Source organism: Procambarus clarkii, chromosome 20 (assembly GCF_040958095.1).
Source record: "Procambarus clarkii isolate CNS0578487 chromosome 20, FALCON_Pclarkii_2.0, whole genome shotgun sequence".
Classification (NCBI taxonomy): domain Eukaryota; kingdom Metazoa; phylum Arthropoda; class Malacostraca; order Decapoda; family Cambaridae; genus Procambarus; species Procambarus clarkii.
The window spans coordinates 8,217,629-8,241,795 of NC_091169.1; positions in this window are offsets into that span (position 1 = coordinate 8,217,629).

Sequence of the window (24,167 nt, forward strand, 5' to 3'; positions counted from 1 at the left end):
ACACCACTCCAAGGATAGTGAACACCACGCCAAGTTCAGTGAACACCACGCCAAGGTTAGTGAACACCACGCCAAGGATAGTAAACACAACGCCAAGGATAGTGAACACCACGCCAAGGGTAGTGAACATGACGCCAAGGGTAGTGAACACCACGCCAAGGGTAGTAAACACCACGCTATGGGTAGTGAACACCATGCCATGGGTAGTGAACACCACGCCAAGGGCACTGAACACCACGCAATGGGTAGTGAACACCACGGCCAGGGTAGTGAACACCACGTGAAGGGTAGTGAACACCACTCCAAGGGTAGTGAACATGACGCCAAGGGTAGTGAACACCACGCCAAGGGTAGTAAACACCACGCCATGGGTAGTGAACACCATGCCATAGGTAGTGAACACAACGCCAAGGGCAGTGAACACCACGGAAAGGGTAGTGAACACCACGCTAAGGGTAGTGAACACCACGCTAAGGGTAGGGAACACCACGCCAAGGGTAGTGAACACCACGCCAAGGGTAGTGAACACCACGCCAAGGGTTGTGAACACTATGCCAAGGGTAGTGAACACCATGCCAAGGGTAGTGAACTTCACGTCCAGGGTAGTGAACACCACGTCCAGGGTAGTGAACACCACTCCAAGGGTAGTGAACACCACGCAAATTGTAGTGAACACCACGCCAAGGGTAGTGAACACCACGCAAAGGGTAGTGAACACCACGCCAAGGACAGTGAACACCACGCTAAGGGTATTGAACACCACGCTAAGGGTAGTAAACACCATGCCAAGGGTAGTGAACACCATGCCAATGGTAGTGAACACCATGCCAAGGGTAGTGAACACCACGTCCAGGGTAGTGAACACCACGTCCAGGGTAGTGAACACCACTCCAAGGGTAGTGAACACCACGCAAAGGGTAGTGAACACCACGCCAAGGGTAGTGAACACCACGCAAAGGGTAGTGAACACCACGCCAAGGATAGTGAACACCACGCAAAGGGTAGTGAACATGACGTCATGGGTAGTGAACACCACGTTAAGGGTAGTGAACACCACGCCAAGAGTAGTGAACACCACGTTAAGGGTAGTGAACACCACGCCAAGAGTAGTGAACACCACGTTAAGGGTAGTGAACACCACGTCAAGGGTAGTGAAGAACATGCCAAAGGTAGTGATCACCACGCCAAGGGTAGTGACCACCACGCCATGGGTAGTGAACACCATGCCATGGGTAGTGAACACCACGGCAAGTTCAGTGAACATCACGCTAAGGGTAGTGAACACCACGCCAAGGGTAGTGAATACCACGGCAATTGTTGTGAACACCACGCTAAGGATAGTGAACACCACGCTAAGGATAGTGAACACCACGCCAAGGATAGTGAATACCACGCCTTGGATAGTAAACACAACTCCAAGGATAGTGAACACCACGCTAAGGATAGTGAATACCACGCCAAGGATAGTAAACACCACGCCATGGGTAGTGAACACCATGCCATGGGCAGTGAACACCACGCCAAGAGTGGTGAACACCACGCCAAGGGCAGTAAACACCACGCCAAGAGTGGTGAACACCACGCCAAGTTTAGTGAACCCCACGCCAAGGGTAGTGAACATGACGTCATGGGTAGTGAACACCACGTTAAGGGTAGTGAACACCACGCCAAGAGTAGTGAACACCATTTTAAGGGTAGTGAACACCACGCCAAGGGTAGTAAACATGACGGCAAGGGTAGTGAACACCACGTCAAGGGTAGTGAAGAACCTGCCAAGGGTAGTGATCACCACGCCAAGGGTAGTGACCACCACGCCATGGGTAGTGTACACCATGCCATGGGTAGTGAACACCACGCCAAGGATAGTGAACATCACGCTAAGGGTAGTGAACACCACGCCAAGGGTAGTGAATACCACGGCATGGGTTGTGAACACCACGCTATGGATAGTGAACACCACGCCAAGGATAGTGAACACCACGCCTTGGATAGTAAACACAACTCCAAGGATAGTGAACACCACGCTAAGGATAGTGAACACCACGCCTAGTTCAGTGAACAAAACGTCAAAGATAGTAAACACCACTCCAAGGATAGTGAACACCACGCCAAGTTCAGTGAACACCACGCCAAGGTTAGTGAACACCACGCTAAGGATAGTGAACACCACGCCATGGATAGTGAACACCACGCCAAGGATAGTGAACACCACGTTAAGGTTACTGAACACCACGCTAAGGGTAGTGAACACCATGCTAAGGGTAGTGAACACCACGCACAGGGTAGTGAACATGACGCCTAGGGTAGTGAACACCACGCCAAGGATAGTGAACACCACTCCAAGGATAGTGAACACCACGCCAAGTTCAATGAACACCACTCCAAGGATAGTGAACACCACGCCAAGGATAGTGAACATCACGCAAAGGATAGTGAACTCCACACCAAGAATATTGAACACCACGCGAAGGATAGTGAACACCACACCAAAGGTAGTGAACACCACGCCAAGGATAGTGAACACCACGCCAAGGATAGTGAACTCCACACCAAGGATAGTGAACACCACGCCAAGGATAGTGAACACCACACCAAGGGTAGTGAACACCACGCCAAGGATATTGAACACCACGCCAATGATAGTGAACACTACGCTAAGGATAGTGAACACCACACCAAGGGTAGTGAACACCACGCTAAGGATAGTGAACACCACGCCAAGGATAGTGAACACTACGCTAAGTATAGTGAACACCACGCCAAGGATAGTGAACACTACGCTAGGGATAGTAAACAACACGCCAGAGGGTAGAGAACACCACGTCAAGGATAGTGAACACCACGCCAAGGATAATGAACAACACGCCAGAGAGTAGTGAACACCACGTCAAGGATAGTGAACACCACGCCAAGGATAGTGAACATTATTCTAAGGATAGTGAGCACCACACTAAGGAAAGTGAACACCACGCCAAGGATAGTGAACATAACACTAAGGATAGTGAACACTACGCTAAGGATAGTGAACATAACACTAAGGATAGTGAACACTACGCTAAGGATAGTGAACACCACACCAAGGGTCGATGAAAAGAAAACATCAATATTATGGTGCTTTAATTTTAACTAATTTGTTTGTCACATTTTTAACGTATTGCTCGATTACGTAAATTGCGATGTAATAGGAGTAGGCCACTATCTCCAGAGGAAGATCACATCTCGAGAAGATCACATCTCGAGAAGATCACATCTCGAGAAGATCACATCTCGAGAAGATCACATCACAGGAAGATCACATCACGGGAAGATCACATCTCGAGAAGATCACATTTCGAGAAGATCACATCTCGAGAAGATCACATCTCGAGAAGATCACATCACGGGAAGATCACATCTCGAGAAGATCACATCACGGAAAGATCACATCTCGAGAAGATCACATCTCGAGAAGATCACATCACGGGAAGATCACATCTGGAGAAGATCACATCTCGAGAAGATCACATCTCGAGAAGATCACATCACGGGAAGATCACATCTCGAGAAGATCACATTTCGAGAAGATCACATCTCGAGAAGATCGCATCTCCAGAAGATCACATTCCCAGAAGATCACATCTCCAGAAGATCACATCTCCAAAAGATAGCATCTCCAGAAGATCACATCACCAGAAGATCACATCACCAGAAGATCACATCACCAGAAGATCACATCTCCAGAAGATCACATCTCGAGAAGATCACATTTCCAGAAGATCACATTCCCAGAAGATCACATCTCTAGATGATAACATCTCCAGAAGATCACATCACCAGAAGATCACATCACGAGAAGATCACATCACCAGAAGATCACATCTCCAGAAGATCACATCTTCAGAAGATCACATCTCAAGAAGATCACATCTCGAGATCACATCTCGAGAAGATCACATCTTGAGAAGATCACATCACCAGAAGATCACATCTCGAGAAGATCACATCTCGAGAAGAACACATCTCGAGAAGATCACATCTCGAGAAGATCGCTTCTCAAGAAGATCACATCTCCAGAAGATCACATCACCAGGAGATCACATCTCCAGAAAGTCACATCTCGAGAAGATCACATCTCGAAATGATCACATCTCCAGAAGATCACATCTCCAGAAGATCACATCTCGAGAAGATCACATCACCAGACGATCAAATCTCCAGATGATCACATCTCGAGATGATCACATCTCGAGATGATCACATCTCCAGAAGACCACATCTCGAGAAGATCACATCACCAGAAGATCACATCTCGAGAAGATCACATCCCTAGAAGATCACATCTCCAGAAGATCACATCTCCAGAAGATCACATCTCGAGAAGATCACATCTCGAGAAGATCACATCCCCAAAGGATCACATCTCCAGAAGATCACATCTCGAGAAGATCATATCTCTAGAAGATCACATCACCAGAAGATCACATCTCCGGAAAATCACATCTCGAGAAGATCACATCTCCAGAAGATCACATCTCCAGAAGATCACATCTCCAGAAGATCAAATCTCCAGAAGATCACATGTTCAGAAGATCACATCTCCAGAAGATCACATCTCCAGAAGATCACATCTCCAGAGGAAGAACACATCTCCAGAAGATCACATCTCGAGAAGATCACAACACAGGAAGATCTCATCTCGAGAAGATCACATCTCGAGAAGATCACATCTCGAGAAGATCACATCACAGGAAGATCACATCTCGAGAAGATCACATCTCGAGAAGGTCACATCTCGAGAAGATCGCATCTCCAGAAGATCACATTCCTAGAAGATCACATCTCCAGAAGATCACATTACCAGAAGATCACATTCCCAGAGAATCATATCTCCAGAAGATAACATCTCCAGAAGATCACATCTCGAGAAGATCACATCTCCAGAAGATCACATCACCAGAAGATCACATCTCTAGAAGATAACATCTCCAGAAGATCACATCACCAGAAGATCACATCACGGGAAGATCACATCACCAGAAGATCACATCTCCAGAAGATCACATCTTCAGAAGATAACATCTAAAGAAGATCACATCTCGAGATCACATCTCGAGAAGGTCACATCTTAAGAAGATCACATCACCAGAAGATCACATCTCGAGAAGATCACATCTCGAGAAGAACACATCTCGAGAAGATCACATCTCGAGAAGATCGCTTCTCGAGAAGATCACATCTCCAGAAGATCACATCACCAGAAGATCACATTTCCAGAAAGTCACATCTCGAGAAGATCACATCTCGAGATGATCACATCTCCAGAAGATCACATCTCCAGAAGATCACATCTCCAGAAGATCACATCTCCAGAAGATCACATCTCGAGATCACATCACCAGAAGATCAAATCTCCAGAAGATCACATCTCGAGAAGATCACATCTCGATATGATCACATCTCCAGAAGACGACATCCCCAGAACATCACATCTCCAGTAGATCACATCTCGAGAAGATCATATCTCGAGAAGATCACATCCCCAAAGGATCACATCTCCAGAAGATCACATCTCAAGAAGATCATATCTCTAGAAGATCACATCTCCGGAAAATCACATCTCGAGAAGATCACATCTCCAGAAGATCACATCTCCAGAAGATCACATCTCCTGAAGATCAAATCTCCAGAAGATCACATGTTCAGAAGATCACATCTCCAGAAGATCACATCGCCAGAGGAAGATCACATCTCCAGAAGATCACATCTCGAGAAGATCACATCTCTAGAAAATCCCGTCTCCAGAAGATCACGTCTCCAGAACATCACATCTACAGATGATCACATCTCCAGAAGATCACATCTCCAGAATATCACATCTCGGGAACATTACATCTCCATAAGATCACATCTCCAGAAGATCACATCACCAGAAGATCACATCTCCAGAAGATCACATCACCAGTTGATCACATCTCCAGAAGATCACATCACCAGTTGATCACATCTCGAGAAGATCACTTCTCCAGATGATCACATCAGCAGAAGATCACATCTCGAGAAGATCACATCTCCAAAAATCACATCTCGAGAAGATCACATCACCAAAAGATCACATCCCCAGAAGATCACATCCCCAGAAGATCACATCCCCAGAAGATCACATCCCCAGAAGATCACATCACCAGAAGATCACATCTCTAGATGATCACATCACCAGAAGATCACATCACCAGAAGGTCACATCTCGAGAAGATCACATCTCGAGAAGATCACATCTCCAGAAGATCAAATTTCCAAAAGATCACATCACCAGAAGATCACATTTCCAGAAGATCACATCACCAGAAGATCACATCTCGAGAAGATCAATATGCCAATTACTGAGAGCGGCGATGGAACACATTTTGCCCAAACCCCCCTGCAGTTTTCAAAATATCCCAAACATCCAAATTCGACACTTGAGCCATATTTTGGAGCCAAATTCTTGCTCTCTGCACTTATTCGAAGTTTTAAATTACGATTTTTTTCCGAAAATAAGCCAATAACTGGGAGCAGCAATAGGTCAAATTTTCCCCAAACCCCCCTCCATTTTTCAAAATATCCCAAACATTCTAAATTCGACGCTTAAGATATATTTTGGAGTCAAATTCTGGCTCTCTGCACGTATTCGCTGTTTGTAATTACTACTTTTAATACTGAAAATATGCCAATTACTGAGAGCTGCGATGGGTCACATTTTGCCTAACCCTCCCCCCCTGCAGTTTTCAAAATATCCCAAACATCCCAAATTCGACGCTTGAGCCCTATTTTGCAGCCAAATTCTGGCCCTCTGCACGTATTCGCAGTTTGAATATACGAATTTTTTTACCAAAAATATGCCAATTACTGAGAGAGGCGATGGGTCACATTTTGCCAAAACCCCCCTGCAGCTTTCAATATATTATAAACATCCCAAATTCGACGCTTGAGCCATATTTTGGAGCCAAATTCTGGCTCTCTGCACGTATTCGCAGTTTGAAATTACGACTTTTTATACCGAAAATGTGCCAATTTCTTGAATGCAGCGATGGATCACATTTTGCCCTAACCCTCCCTGCTATTTTCAAAATATCCCAAACATCCCAAATTCTACACTTGAGCCATATTTTGGATCCAAATTCTGGCTCTCTACACGTATTCGCAGTTTGAAATTTTGACTTTTTATACAGAAAATAGGCCAATTACTGAAGGTCAGGTCAGGTAGCGTCAGATCAGGTTGCGCCAGGTAAGGTTGCGTCAGGTCAGGTTGTGTCAGGTCAGGTTGTATCAGGTCAGGTTGCGTCAGGTCAGGTTGCGCCAGGTAAGGTTGCGTCAGGTCAGGTTGTGTCAGGTCAGGTTGCGTCAGGTCAGGTAGCGTCAGGTCAGGTCTGGTTGCGTCAGGTTAGGTTGCGTCAGGTCAGGTTGCGTCAGGTCAGGTTGTGTCAGGTCAGGTTGCGTCAGGACAGGTAGCGTCAGGTCAGGTTTGGTTGCGTCAGGTTAGGTTGCGTCAGGTCAGGTTGCGTCAGGTCAGGTTGCGTCAGGTCAGGTTGCGTCAGGTTAGGTTGCGTCAGGTCAGGTTGCGTCAGCTCAGGTAGGTTCAGGTTAAGTTGCGTCAGGTCAGGTTGCGTCAGGTCAGGTTGCGTCAGGTCAGGTTGCGTCAGGTCAGGTAGCGTCAGGGCAGGTAGCGTCAGGTCAGGTCAGGTTGCGTCAGGTTAGGTGGCGTCAATTCAGGTTGCGTCAGGTCAGGTAGCGTCAGGTCAGGTTGCGTCAGATCAGGTTGAGTCAGGTCAGGTAGCGTCAGGTCAGGTTGCATCAGGTCAGGTTCCGTCAGGTCAGGTAGTGTCAGGTCAGGTTGCGCCAGGTCAGGTTGCGTCAGGTCAGGTTGCGTCAGGTCAGGTTGCGTCAGGTTAGATGTCATTACCTAAACCGTGACTGACATATGAAGGTGATAGTATCTGTGTTCCAGTAACATGTGTGTGAGAATCCTTGTGAACCACATTTATTCCTGATAGAGTCTGTACGTACCAGAAATATCGAAGTTTAACTGTTTTATGATATATAATGAGATAAAGAGAAAGATATGTATAGAGAGAGGAAGACATGGAGACAGAGAGAGTAAGCCACACAAGCACACATATACTCAAACTTCGACATATATGAAAGTTTTACGTGTTCATTGTTGACTCAAAATCCGGAATTCTAGGTTCGATTACCAGTGGCTGCAGAAATGGCTTGGGCACATTTCCTCTAACCTAATGCATCTGTTCACTTAGCAGTAAATATGAACCCAGTACTTAGTCAGCATGTTGTGGGGTTGTATCGTGGGGTAGGGTAGTAATTGGACCTACTAAGCCGTTCACGACATAAAATGTTTGGGCACATTTCCTCTCATTAAATGCATCTGTTCACCTAGCAATAAATTGGTAGCCAGGAGTTAGTCAGCATGTTGTGAACTGGTATCATGGGAGAGCGAGAGAGGCAGAAATACAGAGAAAGAAACAGGCATAACAAACAAAGTCAGAAAGAGAACAGAAGAGAGGAAGATGAGAGAGAGAGACAACGAGAGAACGGCAACAGCCTGTTTGTATAAATTAGCTGTCCTCACTCCTACTCTGCAGATAAGGAGAAAAAACTCTTACAATGTTGATTGCCCTTTTTTTTCTAACTAATAGCTAACCACAATTCCTACAACTTCTCTCACAAAGTGAAAATAGTCCCTTTCAGTACCATAAAAGTTAGTAAATTATTAACCTTCATGAGTCTAAAAAACACTTGAGTTTCTCTCTTTAAATTTTACTTCTGTGTATATTAATTTAAATGTCGAAAAATGCCCTCAATATTGTCTAAGTTATCAACGTGTTGGTCTCCTTCTGGGCTTCACACTCCCCCTTCAGCTTCCAGTCAAGACGTCATCCTCCTCCTCCTCCCCAAATAACCCAAACAAAAACCCATCCACGCCAGGCAAATTTACGTCGGAGCTTTATCCTGTTTATTAACGCCCAAATACAATAATTACAGATATTATTTACTCAAACGTATCAAAGGTAACTGTTGCAGCCAAATATATATTTTGTTCAGGTGGAATATTGGAGCATTAAACCACCGACGACATGTTACCAAATTACTCAATATAAATATAAGAACCAGCTTTGGAAAACTTGGCGACCCCAGAATGGCCTAGTCGGATGGGAATATGTTCTCATGAGAACTGACGTGTGTTCGAGTCTGTCAAAACGGTGTAACTACAGGGCACAGATTTGTGTGTGTCCCGTCCTGTAGCTGCGTCCGTCCATCTCGACTGTGAGGTCTCTGGGTAGCTAAAACTTGACGTGACCTGACCTGACCCTGGGATGTGGGGAAGGGTGGAAGTCCGGGGGCCCACGGACCCACACCTGGACCCGAGTTAGATTAGGTAAGGCGAGGTCAGGTCGTGTCGGGTCAGGTCGAGTCTATATAATAAAATAAATAATATGTCTATATCTAATGTCTGTAATCTAATATCTAATGTAATGTAATTTAATGTAATATCTAATGTAATGTGTATATCTAATGTAATGTATATCTAATGTAATGTATATCTAATGTAATATATATGTATAATGTCTATATAATAAAATAAATAATATGTCTATATCTAATGCCTGTAATCTAATATCTAATGTAATGTAATTTAATGTAATATCTAATGTAATCTGTATATCTAATGTAATGTATATCTAATATAATGTATATCTAATGTAATGTATATCTAATGTAATATATATGTATAATGTCTATATAATAAAATAAATAATATGTCTATATCTAATGTCTGTAATCTAATATCTAATGTAATGTAATGTAATATCTAATGTAATCTGTATGTCTAATGTAATGTATTTATATAATAATATATATATATATATATATATATATATATATATATATATATATATATATATATATATATATATATATATATGTAATGTATATAATGTAATATGTATATGTAATGTAATGTATATGTATATGTAATGTATATAATGTATATGTAATGTATATAATGTCTATATAATAAAATAAATAATATGTCTATATCTAATGTCTCTAACCTAATATCTAATGTAATGTAATGTAATGTAATATCTAATGTAATCTGTATATCTAATGTAATGTATATATATAATGTCTATAAAATAAATAAAAAATTAAAAAATAAAAATAAAATAAATAAAAATGAATAAATAAAAATGAATAAATAAAACGCCGAATGAATCGCCGAATGAATCGTAAATCGTCGGGTAAGTCGTAGGGTAAATCGTCGGGTAAGTCGTCGGGTAAATCGTCGGTAAATCGTCGGATAAATCGTCGTGTAAATCGTCGGGTAAGTCGTCGGGTAAATCGTCGGGTAAATCGCCGGATAAATCGTCGGATAAATCGTCGGGTAAATTGTCGGGTAAATCGTCGGATAATTTTTACCCGTGTAAAAACGGGTAAACCCGACAAGTAAACCCGACGGGGTTTACCCGTCGTGTAAGTCGAATAAATAAAATAAAATAGTCGAAAATCTGTTCTCATGATAACTGACGTGTAAACTGTCAATTAAACACGTCGGGTAAACTGTCAGGGTAAAGCGTCGGGTAAACTGTCGGGTAAACGTCGGATAAAGCGTCGGGTAAAGCGTGAAAGACCTCTGCCAGTGTGTTGCTGGAGACCCCTGCCAGTGTGTTGCTGGAGACCCCTGCCAGTGTGTTGCTGGAGACCACTGCCAGTGTGTTGCTGGAGACCCCTGCCAGTGTGTTGCTGGAGACCCCTGCCAGTGTGTTGCTGGAGACCCCTGCCAGCGTGTTGCTGGAGAACCCTGCCAGTGTGTTGCTGGAGACCTCTGCCAGTGTGTTGCTGGAGACCCCTGCCAGTGTGTTGCTGGAGACCCCTGCCAGTGTGTTGCTGGAGACCTCTGCCAGTGTGTTGCTGGAGACCCCTGCCAGTGTGTTGCTGGAGACCTCTGGCAGTGTTGCAGGAGACCTCTGCCAGTGTGTTGCTGGAGACCCCTGCCAGTGTGTTGCTGGAGACCCCTGCCAGTCTGTTGCTGGAGACCTCTGCCAGTGTGTTGCTGGAGACCCCTACCAGTGTGTTGCTGGAGACCTCTGCCAGTGTGTTGCTGGAGACCCCTGCCAGTGTGTTGCTGGAGACCCCTGCCAGTGTGTTGCTGGAGACCTCTGCCAGTGTGTTGCTGGAGACCCCTGCCAGCGTGTTGCTGGAGACCTCTGCCAGCGTGTTGCTGGAGACCTCTGCCAGTGTGTTGCTGGAGACCTCTGCCAGTGTGTTGCTGGAGACCTCTGCCAGTGTGTTGCTGGAGACCTCTGCCAGTGTGTTGCTGGTGACCTGCTTAATAACTTACATAACTTAACCTAACCTAACCTGCTTAACCTAACTTACCTTACCTTTACCTATCTTACCTAACTTACCTAACTTAACCTAACTTACCTACCTTACATAACTTAACCTGCTTAACCTAACTTACCTTACCTTACCTATCTTACCTAACTTACCTAACTTAATCTTACATTCCCAAACTGATGTATCCTAACTTATCTAGTCCAACCAGACAATGATCTAACTTACATAATTATTCCTGCTTGTCTTTTGTGTTTCGTCAATCATTGTCTCATATTCATTTACTCTTTTCAAGGGTTAATTTCTCAAATGGACATTTTTGCATTTCAAGTGTTATTTGTTTAAGATTGGGTGTTTAACCATTTCAAAGGATTTTTGTTATATATTTGAATTTACTCGTTTCAAGGGTTAATTTCTCAAATGGTCATTTTTGCAGATCAAGGGTTATTTGTTAAAGTTCATCAAGTTGCTCATAAGTTGTATTTATTATGTTTGTTATCATTTATTCTTATTCCCCAACCCCTTAACCTAACCTCTTCTAATCTTAGTGTATTTAGTAAGGATAATATATTCAACAAATACGTCAAAAACACAATAAACTACATCTGAAAGGTTAGGTTAAAGGGTTGGGGAATAAGAACATATGATAGAACCTAATAAATACACTAAGATTAGATGAGGTTAGGTTAAGGGGTTGGGGAATAAGAATAAATGATAACAAACATAATAAATACAACTTATGAGCAACTTGATGAACTTTAACAAATAACCCTTGATCTGCAAAAATGACCATTTGAGAAATTAACCCTTGAAACGAGTAAATTCAAATATATAACAAAAATTCTTTGAAATGGTTAAACACCCAATCTTAAACAAATAACACTTGAAATGCAAAAATGTCCATTTGAGAAATTAACCCTTGAAATGAGTAAATGAATATGAGACAATGATTGACGAAACACAAAAGACAAGCAGGAATAATTATGTAAGTTAGATCATTGTCTGGTTGGACTAGATAAGTTAGGATACATCAGTTTGGGAATGTAAGATTAAGTTAGGTAAGTTAGGTAATATAGGTAAGGTAAGGTAAGTTAGGTTAAGCAGGTTAAGTTATGTAAGGTAGGTAAGTTAGGTTAAGTTAGGTAAGTTAGGTAAGATAGGTAAAGGTAAGGTAAGTTAGGTTAAGCAGGTTAGGTTAGGTTAAGTTATGTAAGTTAGGTTAAGCAGATTAAGTTAGGTAAGGTAAGGTAAGTTAGGTTAAGCAGGTTAAGTTAGGTAGGGTAGGTAAGTTAGGTTAAGCAGGTTAAGTTAGGTAAGGTAGGCAAGTTAGGTTAAGCAGATTAAGTTAGGTTAAGTCAGGTAAGTTAGGTAAGATAGGTAATGTATCACTGTCTTGGGCCTCTGCATCACTCTTTTGAGCTTCTGCATCACACTCTTGAGCCTCTGCATCACTCTCTTGAGCCTCTGCATCACTCTCTTGAGCCTCTGCATCGCTCTCTTGAGCCTCTGCGTCACTCTCTTGAGCCTCTGCATCACTCTCATAAGCCTCTGCAACCCTCTCTTCAGCGTCTGCATCACTCTCTTCAGCCTTTGCACCCCTCTCTTAAGCCTCTGCATCACTCTCTTAAGCCTCTGCATCACTCTCGTAAGCCTCTGCATCCCTCTCTTGAGCCTCTGCATAACTCTCTTGAGTCTCTGAATCCCTCTCCTGAGCCTCTGAATCCCTCTCTTGAGCCTCTGCATCGCTCTCTTCATCCTCTGTATCCCTCTCTTAAGCCTCTGCATCGCTCTCTTAAGCCTCTGCATCACTCTCGTAAGCCTATGAATCACTCTTTTGAGTCTCTGCATCACTCTCTTGAGCCCTTTGCATCCCTCTATTGAGCCTCTGCATCACTCTCTTAAGCCTCAGCATCACCCTCTTAAGCCTCTGCATCCCTCTTTTGAGCCTCTGCATCACTTTCCTAAGCCTCTGCATCACCCTCTTAAGCCTCTGCATCCCTCTTTTGAGCCTTTGCATCACTCACTTAAGCCTCTGCATCCCTCTTTTGAGCCTCTGCATCACTTTCGTAAGCCTCTACATCCAAAAATATGGCTCAAGCGTCGAATTTGTTATGTTTGGGATATTTTGAAAACTGCAGGGAGGGTTTGGGCAAAATGTCATCTATCGCCGCTTTCAGTAATTTTCATATTATCGGTATAAAAAGTCGTAATTTCAAAATGCGAATACGTGCAGAGAGCCAGAATTTGGCTTCAAAATATGGCTCAAGCAACGACTTTTGGATGTTTTGGATATTATGAAAACTGCAGGAAGGGTTTGGGCAAAATGTGATCCATCGCCGCTCTCAGTAATTGGCATTTTTCGGTATAAAACGTCGTAATTTCAAACTGCGAAAACGTGCAAAGAGCCAGAATTTATCTCCAAAATATGGCTCATGCGTCAAATTTGGGATGTTTGGCATATTTTAATAACTGCAGGGAGGGTTTGAGCAAAATGTGATCCATTGCCGCTCTCAGTAATTGGCATATTTTCGGTATAAAAAGTTGTAATTTCAAACTGCGAATACGTGCAGAGAGCCAGAATTTGGCTACAAAATATGACTCCAACCTCGTCTTTTGGATGTTTTGGATATTATGAAAACTGCAGGGGCGTTTTGGCAAAATGTGACCCATCGCCGCTCTCAGTAATTGGCATATTGTCGGTATAAAATTCGCAGTTTCAATAATTTCAAACTGCGAATACATGCAGAAAGCCCGAATTTGGCTCCAAAATATGGCTCAAGCGTCGATTTTGGGATGTTTTGGATATTTTGAAAACCGCAAGGGGGTTTGAGCAAAATGTGACCCATCGCTAGTTTCAGTAATTGGCATATTTTCGGTATAAAAAGTCGTAATTTCAAACTGCGAATACGTGCAGAGAGCCAGAATTTGGCTCCAAAATATGGCTCAAGCGTCGAATGTAGGATGTTTGGAATATTTTGAAAACTGCTGGAAGGGTTTGCGCAAAATGTGATCCATCGCTGCTCTCAGTAATTGGCATATTATCGGTATAAAAAGTCTTAATTTCAAACTGCGAATGCGTGCAGAAAGCCAGAATTTGGCACCAAAATAAGGCTCAATAGTCTATTTGGGATGTTTGGGATATTTTGCAAACTGCAGTTGGGATAGAGCAAAATATGACCCTCTGCGGCTTTCAGTAATTGGCTTATTTACAGTACAAAATTCGTAATTTCAAACTGCGAATACATGCAGAGAGCCAGAATTAGGCATCAAAATAGGGCTCAAGGTTCGAATTTGGGATGTTTCAGATATTTAAAAACTGCAGGAAGGGTTTGGGCAAAATGTGATCCATCGCTGCTCTCAGTAATTGGCATATTATCGGTATAAAAAGTCTTAATTTCAAACTGCGAATGCGTGCAGAAAACTAGAATTTGGCTGCAAAATATGGCTCAAGCGTCGAATTTCGGATGTTTGGGATATTTTGAAAACTGCCTGGAGGGTTTGGGCAAAATTTGATCCATCGCCGCTTTCAGTAATTGGCATATTTTCGGTATAAAAATTCGTAACTTCAAGCTGCGAATACGTGCAGAGAGCCAGAATTTGGCTCCAAAATATAGCTCAAGCGTCGAATTTGAGATGTTTATAATATATTGAAAGCTGCAGGGAGGGATTGGGCAGAATGTGATCCATCGCTGCTCTCAGTAATTGACATATTTTCGGTATAAAAAATAGTAATTTCAAACTGCGAATACGTGCAGAGTGAATTTGGCTCCAAAATATGGTTCAAGCGTCGAATTTGGGATGTTTGGGATATTTTGAAAACTTCAGGAGGGGTTTGGGCAAAATGTGACCTATCGCCGCGCTCAGGAATTGACATATTTTCAGTATAAAAATTCGTAATTTCAAACTGCGAATATGTGCAGAGAGCCACAATTTGGCTCTAAATTATGGCTCACGGGTCGAATTTGGGATGTTTGGCATATTTTAAAAACTGCTGGGGGGTTTGGTCAAAATGTGACCCATCGCCGCTCTCAGTAATTGGCATATTTTCCGTATAAAATGACGTAATTTCAAACTGCGAATACGTGTAGAGAGCCCGAATTTGACTCCAAAATATTGCTCAAGCTTCGAATTTGGGATGTTTGGGGTTTTTCAAAAACTGCAGGAGTGGTTTGGGCAAAATGTGACCCATCGCTGCTCTCAGTAATTGGCATATTTTCGGTATAAAATGTCGTAATTTCCAATTGCGATTACGTGCAGAGAGCCAGAATTTGGCTCCAAACTATGGCACAAGCGTCGAATTTGGGATGTTTGGGATATTTTTAAAGCTGCAGGGGGAGTGGGGCAAAATGCGACCCATCGCAGCTTTCAGTAATTGGTATATTTTCTGTATAAAAAGTCGTAATTTCAAACTGCGAATACGTGCAAATAGCCAGAAATTATGTCCAAAATATGGCTCAAGCGTCAAATTTGGGGTGTTTTGGATATTTTCAAAACTGCAGGGAGGGTTTAGGCAAAATGTGATCCATCGCTGCTTTCAGTAATTGGCATATTTTCGGTATAAAAAGTCGTAATTTGAAACATCGAATACGTGCAGAGAGCCAGAATTTGGCTTCAAAATATAGCTCAAGCGTCGACTTTTGGATGTTTTGGATATTTTGAAAACTGCAAGGAGGGTTTGAGCAAAATGTGATCCATCGCCGCTCTCAGTAATTGGCATTTTTTCGGTATAAAAAGCCGTAATTTCAAACTGCGAATACGTGCAGACAGCCAGAATTTGGCTTAAAAATATAGCTCAAGGGTCGAATTTGGGATGTTTGGGACATTTTGAAAACTGCAGGGGAGGTTTTGGCAAAATGTGACCCATCGCCGCTCTCAGTAATTGGTATATTGTCGGTATAAAATGAAATAATTTCAAAATGCGAATACCTGCAGAGAGCCCAAATTTGGCTCCAAAATATGTCTCAAGCGTCAAATTTGGGATGTTTTGATTATTTTGAAAATTTCAGGTGGGAGGTTTGTGCAAAATGTGACCAATCGCTGCTCTCAGTAATTGGCATATTTTTGGTATAAAATTTCGTAATTTCAACCTGCAAATATGTGCAGAGAGCTAGAATTTGGCTCCAAAATATGGCTCAAGGGTCGAATTTAGGATGTTTGGGATATATTGAAAACTGCAGGGAGGGTTTGGGCACAATGTGATCCATCGCCGCTCTTAGTAATTGGCATATTTTCGGCATAAAAAGTTGTAATTTCAAACTGCTAATACGTGCAGAGAGCCAGAATTTGGCTTCAAAATATGGTTCAAGGGTCGAATTTGGAATGTTTGGGATTTTTTGAAAACTGCAGAGAGGTTTGGGCAAAATGTGACCCATCGCTGCTCTCAGTAATCGGCATATTTTCGGAATAAAAAGTCGTAATTTCAAACTTCGAATACGTGCAGAGAGCCAGAATTTCGCTCCAAAATATTGCTCCAGCGTCGAATTTGGGAGGTTTGGGATATTTAGAAAACTGCAGGGAGGGGTTGGGTCAAAATGTTATCCATCGCCGCTTTCAGTAATTGCCATATTTTCGGTATAAAAAGTCGTAATTTTACACTGCGAATACGAGCAGAAAGGCAGAATTTGACTCCAAAATATGGCTCAATGGTCGAATTTTGGATGTTCGGGATATTTTAAAAACTGCAGGGAGGGTTTGGGCAAAATTTGACCCATCGCCGCTCCCAGTAATTGGCATATTTTCGGTATAAAAATTCGTAATTTCAAACTGCGAATACGTGCTGAGAGCCAGAATTTGGCTCCAAAATATGGCTCAAGGGTCGAATTTGGGATGTTTGGGATATTTTGAAAACTGCAGGGGGTTTCGGCAAATTGTGTCCCATCGCCTCTCTCAGTAATTGGCATATTTTCGGTGTAAAATATCGTAATTTCAAACTGCGAATACGTGCAGAGAGCCAGAATTTGGCTCCAAAATATTGATCAAGCGTTGAATTTGGTATGTTTGGGATATTTTGAAAACTGCAATGGGGGGGGGGTTTTGGGCAAAATTTGACGCATCGCCGCTCACAGTAATTGGCATATTTCCGGTGTAAAAAGCCGTAATTTCAACCTGCAAATACAAGCAGAGAGCTAGAAATTGGCTCCAAATTATGCCTCAAGGGTCGAATTTGGGATGTTTGGGATATTTTGAAAACTGCGGGGAGAGTTTGGGCAAAATGTGATCCATCGCCGCTTATAGTAATTGGCATATGTTCGGTATAAAAAGTCGTAATTTCAAACTGCAAATACATGCTGAGAGCAAGAATTTGAGCAAGAAAAAACCATAGAGCGAGGTTGCGTATTGTTTTGATTATTAAAAAGGCATATGAAAACGTTGTTTCCAATTCAAATGATAAAAATGAATGTATTTTCTTTAGAATTAACGAAAATGTTCCTGAATTTCCGTTTATATTACTGAATTCGTAAAACCGCTTTAATCTGCCTGAAACGTCGAAATATGCTTTAAAAACAGAAAATCTCTCCTAATCAATAGCTTACTCACTATTTTACCGAGGTACAAATAGTTGATTCAAAATAAGTTATTTAATTTTAATTTGCAATTAATTATGTGTTTTCATCATATTTATCGTATATTTATTGAATTAATGGCAATAAACCGAAAAGGCTTGAAAACGTGGAAAAACGGGCAACTGTGGCCTAAATCGTTCATATTTGGTTTAAATCTCATAAAGGGAACAAGGATGAAAAACCTCAAAATATTACTAAATTCGATGATATTAAGCACAAAGTACAATGCAAGAAAACTTGCTTAAAACGCAATATTATGTGAAGTTCTGAGATTTGAAGGCCAAATCACATATAGTGGGACAACATGAAGTAGTATCAATATATAAGCATATTCGAACATTTTTTCCTAAAATCACTGTACATGAAAAACGTGAAAACAGTGACTATAATACCAAATTCGAAGATTTTTACTTCAAATCAAAGAGCGAGATTGCGTATAATTTTGATCATAAAAAAGTCATATGAAAACGTTGTTTCCAATTTAAATGATGATAATCAATGTGTTTTCATTCGAATTAATTAAAATGATCCTGAATTTCCGTTTATATTATTAAAAGAAGAGGTACTCGTAAAAACCGCTCTAATCCGGCAGAAACGTCGAAATATGCAATAAAAACAAAAAATCCCTCCTAATCAATATCTGACTCACTATTTCAGCGAGGTACAAATAGTTGATTGAAAATCAAGTATTTAAGGGTAATTTGCAATTAATTACGTGTTTGATTCATATTTATAGTGTGACGATAATCTCTTTCAAGAGAGACTGAGCCTGCTCTTCCCTACATCATTACGTCGTAACATACAAGATACTGTATAGAAGATACGTCCACCAGTATCGCCAAACGTTTTGTCCAGGAAGCAAATCGTACCCTGCACACCCCGACACCTGCTACAGCCCGCCGTAACCAGCAAACTGCTCATCCTCTGCCTGCCTGTTGCTGATTGGCTGGTGTCTCGTCGCACCTGCACTCCGCCACCACCACGAGTCGTCGTCTGGGCAGCAGCACGCCAGACTCGTCAGAATATCTTTGTGCTCCTTGGAGTTGACATCTCTCGCTAGTAGACTAAGCCTTGGCTTTCGTGTACTAAGGAGGTGGCAGCTTGAAGCCAGTATTCCAGCACCGCACATATTTTATTTTGCTATCACTGTAACTTACTTGTCTTAGCGTAACTTTTCATTTGCCAGTGATTATTCATGTTTTGTTTGTTGACTTGTCCTGCATTTTATGAGATTGCCTTTATTCATGTCTTGTTTTCTAGAGTAATTAAAATTTCATTGTTTATATACTTGTCTTTTGTGTGTCTTCCCATTACCTTACCACAGACGAAAGGACAAACTTTTCTCTTTTTTTTTATGATGTGACGAGGCCCTGCCCCCAGCTTTTGAAACAGCCGAACACCAACGCTTTACCGTCACAATAGTAAATTTAATGAATTAAAGGCAATAAACCGAAAAGTCTTTAAAACGCAGAAAACGGCAAAATGTTGCCTAAATCGTAGATATTTGGATTAAATCTCGTAATGAAAAATAGGATGAAAAACCTCAAAATATTGCTTAATTCGATGATTACAAGTACAAAGCACAATGCAAGAAAACTTCCTTAAAAACGCAATATTATGTGAAAATTTGAGATTTGTAGTCCAAATCACATATAGTATTTCACAACATAAAATCACAACAAGAAGTAGTATAAAAATATTAGTATATTCGAACATTTTTCCCTTAAATCACTCTACATGATAAACGTGAAAAAAGTCACTCTAATACCAAATTCGAGGATTTTTACATCAAACCATAGAGCGAGGTTACGTATTGTTTCGATTATTAAAAAAGGCATATGAAAACGTTGTTTCGAATTCAAATGATAAAAATCAATTTGTTTTCTTTAGAATGAACTAAAATATTCCAGAATTTTCGTTTAAATTACTGAGAGAAGAGTTACTCGTAAAACTGCTCTAATCCGACAGAAACGCCGAAATATGCAATGAAAACAGAAATTCTCTCCTAATCAATACCTAATTCACTATTTTAACGAAGTTCAAATAGTTGATTGAAAATCTTGTATTTAAGGTTAATTTGCAATTATTTACGTGTTTCCATCATATTTATCGTGATTTTAATGGCAATAAACCGAAAAGGCTTGAAAACGCGGAAAAACTGCAAAATATTGCCTAGATCGTATATATTTGGATGAAATCTCATGAAGGAAACAGGGATGAAAAATCTCAAAATACTGCTAAATTCGACGATACATTGTACAAAACACAATGCAAGAAAACTTGCTTATAAACGCAATATTATGTGAAATTTTGAGATTTGTAGGCCAAATCACAAATAGAGAGACAACATGAAGTAGTATCACAGTACTAGTAAGTTCGAACATTTTTACCTAAAATCACCCTACATGACAAACTTGAAAAAAGTGACTACAATACCAAATTCGAGGAATTTTAATTCAAATCATAGAGCAAGGTTGCATATTATTTTGATTATTAATAAGGCATATGAAAACGATGTTTTCAATTCAAATGATAAAAATCAATGTGTTTTCTTTAGTATTAACTAAAATGTTCCTGAAATTCCGTTTATATTACTGAATTCGTACAACCGCTCTAATCTGGCTAAAACGTCGAAATATGCAATAAAAATAAACTCTCCTAATCAACATCTTACTCACTATTTTAACGAGGTACAAATAGTTGATTTAAAATCAAGTATTTAATTTATATTGCGATTAATTACGTGTTTGCATCATATTTATCGTAATTTTATTGAATTAATGGCAATACACCGAAAAGGCTTGAAAACGTAGAAAAACGGTAAAATATTGCCTAAATTTTTATATTTAAATATTTGGTTTAATCTAAATATTTGGTTTAAATCTCATAACCGAAACAAGGATGAAAAACCTCAAAATATTACTAAATTCGATGATAATTTGTACAACATTGTTCAAAGCACAATGCAAGAAATCTTGCTTAAAAATGCAATATTATGTGAAATTCTGAGATTTGTAGGCCAAATCACAAATAGAGAGACTACATGAAGTAGTATCAAAATATTAATAATATCGAACATTTTTACCTTAAATCACCCCTACATGAAAAACGTGAAAAAAGTCACTATAATACCAAATAAGAGGATTTTTACATCAAACCACAGATCGTGGTTGCGTATTATTTTGATTATTAAAAAGGCATATGAAAACGTTGGTTCCAATTCAAATGATAAAAATCAATGTGTTTTCTTTAGAATTAACTAAAATGTTCCTGAATTTCAGTTTATATTACTGAGAGAAGTGGGACTCGTAAAACTGCTTTTATCCGGCTGAAACGTCGAAATATGCAATAAAAACAGAAAATCTCTTAATCAATATCTGACTCACTATTTTAACGAGGTACAAATAGTTGATTGAAAATCAAGTATTTAAAGGTAATTTGCAATTCATTACGTGTTATCATCATATTTATCGTAAATTTATTGAATTAATTGCAATAAATCGAAAATGCTTGAAAACGTGGAAAAACGGCTAAATATGGCCTAAATCGTTGAAATTTGATGAAATGTCGTAAATGAAACAACGATGAAAAACCTCAAAATATTGCTAAATTCGATGATTTTATGTATAAGGAACAATGCAAGTAAACTTGCTTAAAAACGCAATATTATGTGAAATTCTGAGATTTGTAGGCCAAATCACAAATAGAGAGCCAATATAAAGTAGCATAAAGAATTAGTAATTTCGAATATTTTTACCTTAAATCACCTTACATGAAAACCTTGAAAAAAGTCTCTATAATACCAAATTCAAGGATTTTTACTTCAAATCATAGAGCGAGGTTGCGTATTATTTTGATCATTAAAAAGGCATATGAAAACGTTGTATCCAGTTCAAATAATTAAAATCTATGTGTTTTCTTTAGAATTAACTAAAATGTTCCTTAATTTCCGTTTATATTATTGAATTCGTAAAACCGCTCTAATCTGGCTGAAACGTCGAGATATGCAATAAAAACAGAAAATCTCTCCTAATCAATATCTTATTCACTATTTTACCAAGGTACAAATAGTCGATATAAAATCAGTTATTTAATTTTAATTTGCAGTTAATTACGTGTTTGCATCATATTTTCGTAAATTTATTGAATTATTGGCAATAAACCGCAAAGGCTAGAAAACGCAGAAAAACAGCAAAATATTTCCTAAATATTTGGTATAAATCTCATAAAGGGAACAAGGATGAAAAACTTCAAAATATTTCTAAATTCGGTGGTATTAAGTACAAAGCACAATGCAAGAAAACTTGCTTAAAAACGCAATATTATGCGAAATTCTGAGATTTTGTAGGATAAATTACATATCGTAAGACGACATGAAATAGTATCAAAATATAAGTACACTCGAACATTTTTACCTAAAATCACCCTACATGAAAAACGCGAAAAAAGTCACTATAATACCAAATTCGAGGATTTTTACTTCAAATCATAGAGCGAGGTTGCGTATTATTTTGATCATTAAAAAAGGCATATGAAAACGATATTTCAATTCAAATAATAAAAATCAATGTGTTTTCTTGAGAATTAACTAAAATGTTCCTGAATTTCCGTTTATACTACTGAATTCGTAAAACCGCTCTAATCTGGCTGAAACGTCAAAATATGCAATAAAAACAGTAAATCTCTCCTAATCAATAACTGGCTCACTATTTTACCGAGGTACAAATAGTCGATTAAAAAAAGTTATTTACTTTTAATTTGCAGTTAATTACGTGTTTGCAGCATATTTATCGTATATTTATTGAATTAATGGCAATTAACCGAAAAAGCTTGAAAACGCGGAAAAACGGCAAAATATTGCCTAAATCGTTGATATTTGGTTTATATCTCATAAAGGAAACAAGGATGAAAAACCTCAAAATATTACTAAATTCGATGATTATAAGTACAAAGCACAATGCAAGAAAACTTCCTTAGAAACGCAATATTATGTGAAAATTTGAGATTTGTAGGCCAAATCACAAATAGAGAGACAACATGAAGTAGTATCAAAGTATTAGTAAGTTCGAACGTTTTTACCTAAAATCACCCTACATGACAAACTTGAAAAAAAGTCACTACAATACCAAATTCGAGGATTTTTAATTCAAATCATAGAGCAAGGTTGCGTATTATTTTGATTATTAATGAGGCATATGAAAACGATGTTTTCAATTCAAATGATAAAAATCAATGTGTTTTCTTTAGTATTAACTAAAATGTTCCTGAATTTCCGTTTATATTACTGAATTCGTACAACCGCTCTAATCTGGCTAAAACGTCGAAATATGCAATAAAAACAGAAACTCTCCTAATCAATATCTTACTCACTATTTTAACGAGGTACAAATAGTTGATTTAAAATCAAGTATTTAATTTATATTGCGATTAATTACGTGTTTGCATCATATTTATCGTAAATTTATTGAATTAATGGCAATATACCGAAAAGGCTTGAAAACGTAGAAAAACGGTAAAATATTGCCTAAATCGTTGATATTTGGTTTAAATCTCATAACGGAAACAAGGATGAAAAATCTCAAAATATTACTAAATTCGATGATAATTTGTACAACATTGTTCAAAGCACAATGCAAGAAAACTTGCTAAAAATGCAATATTATGTGAAATTCTGAGATTTGTAGGCCAAATCACAAATAGAGAGACAACGTGAAGTAGTATCAAAATATTAGTAATATCGAACATTTTTACCTTAAATCACCCCTACATGAAAAACGTGAAAAAAGTCACTATAATACCAAATTCGAGATTTTTACTTCAAATCAAAGAGCGTGGTTGCGTATTATTTTGATCATTAAAAAAGGCATATGAAAACGATGTTTTCAATTCAAATAATAAAAATCAATGTGTTTTCTTTAGAATTAACTAAAATGTTCCTGAATTTCCGTTTATATTACTGAATTCGTAAAACCGCTCTAATCTGGCTGAAACGTCAAAATATGCAATAAAAACAGTAAAGCTCTCCTAATCAATATCTGGCTCACTATTTTACCGAGTTACAAATAGTCGATTTAAAAAAGTTATTTACTTTTAATTTGCAGTTAATTACGTGTCTGCAGCATATTTATCGTATATTTATTGAATTAATGGCAATTAACCGAAAAAGCTTGAAAACGCGGAAAAACGACAAAATATTGCTTAAATCGATCATATTTGGTTTATATCTCATAA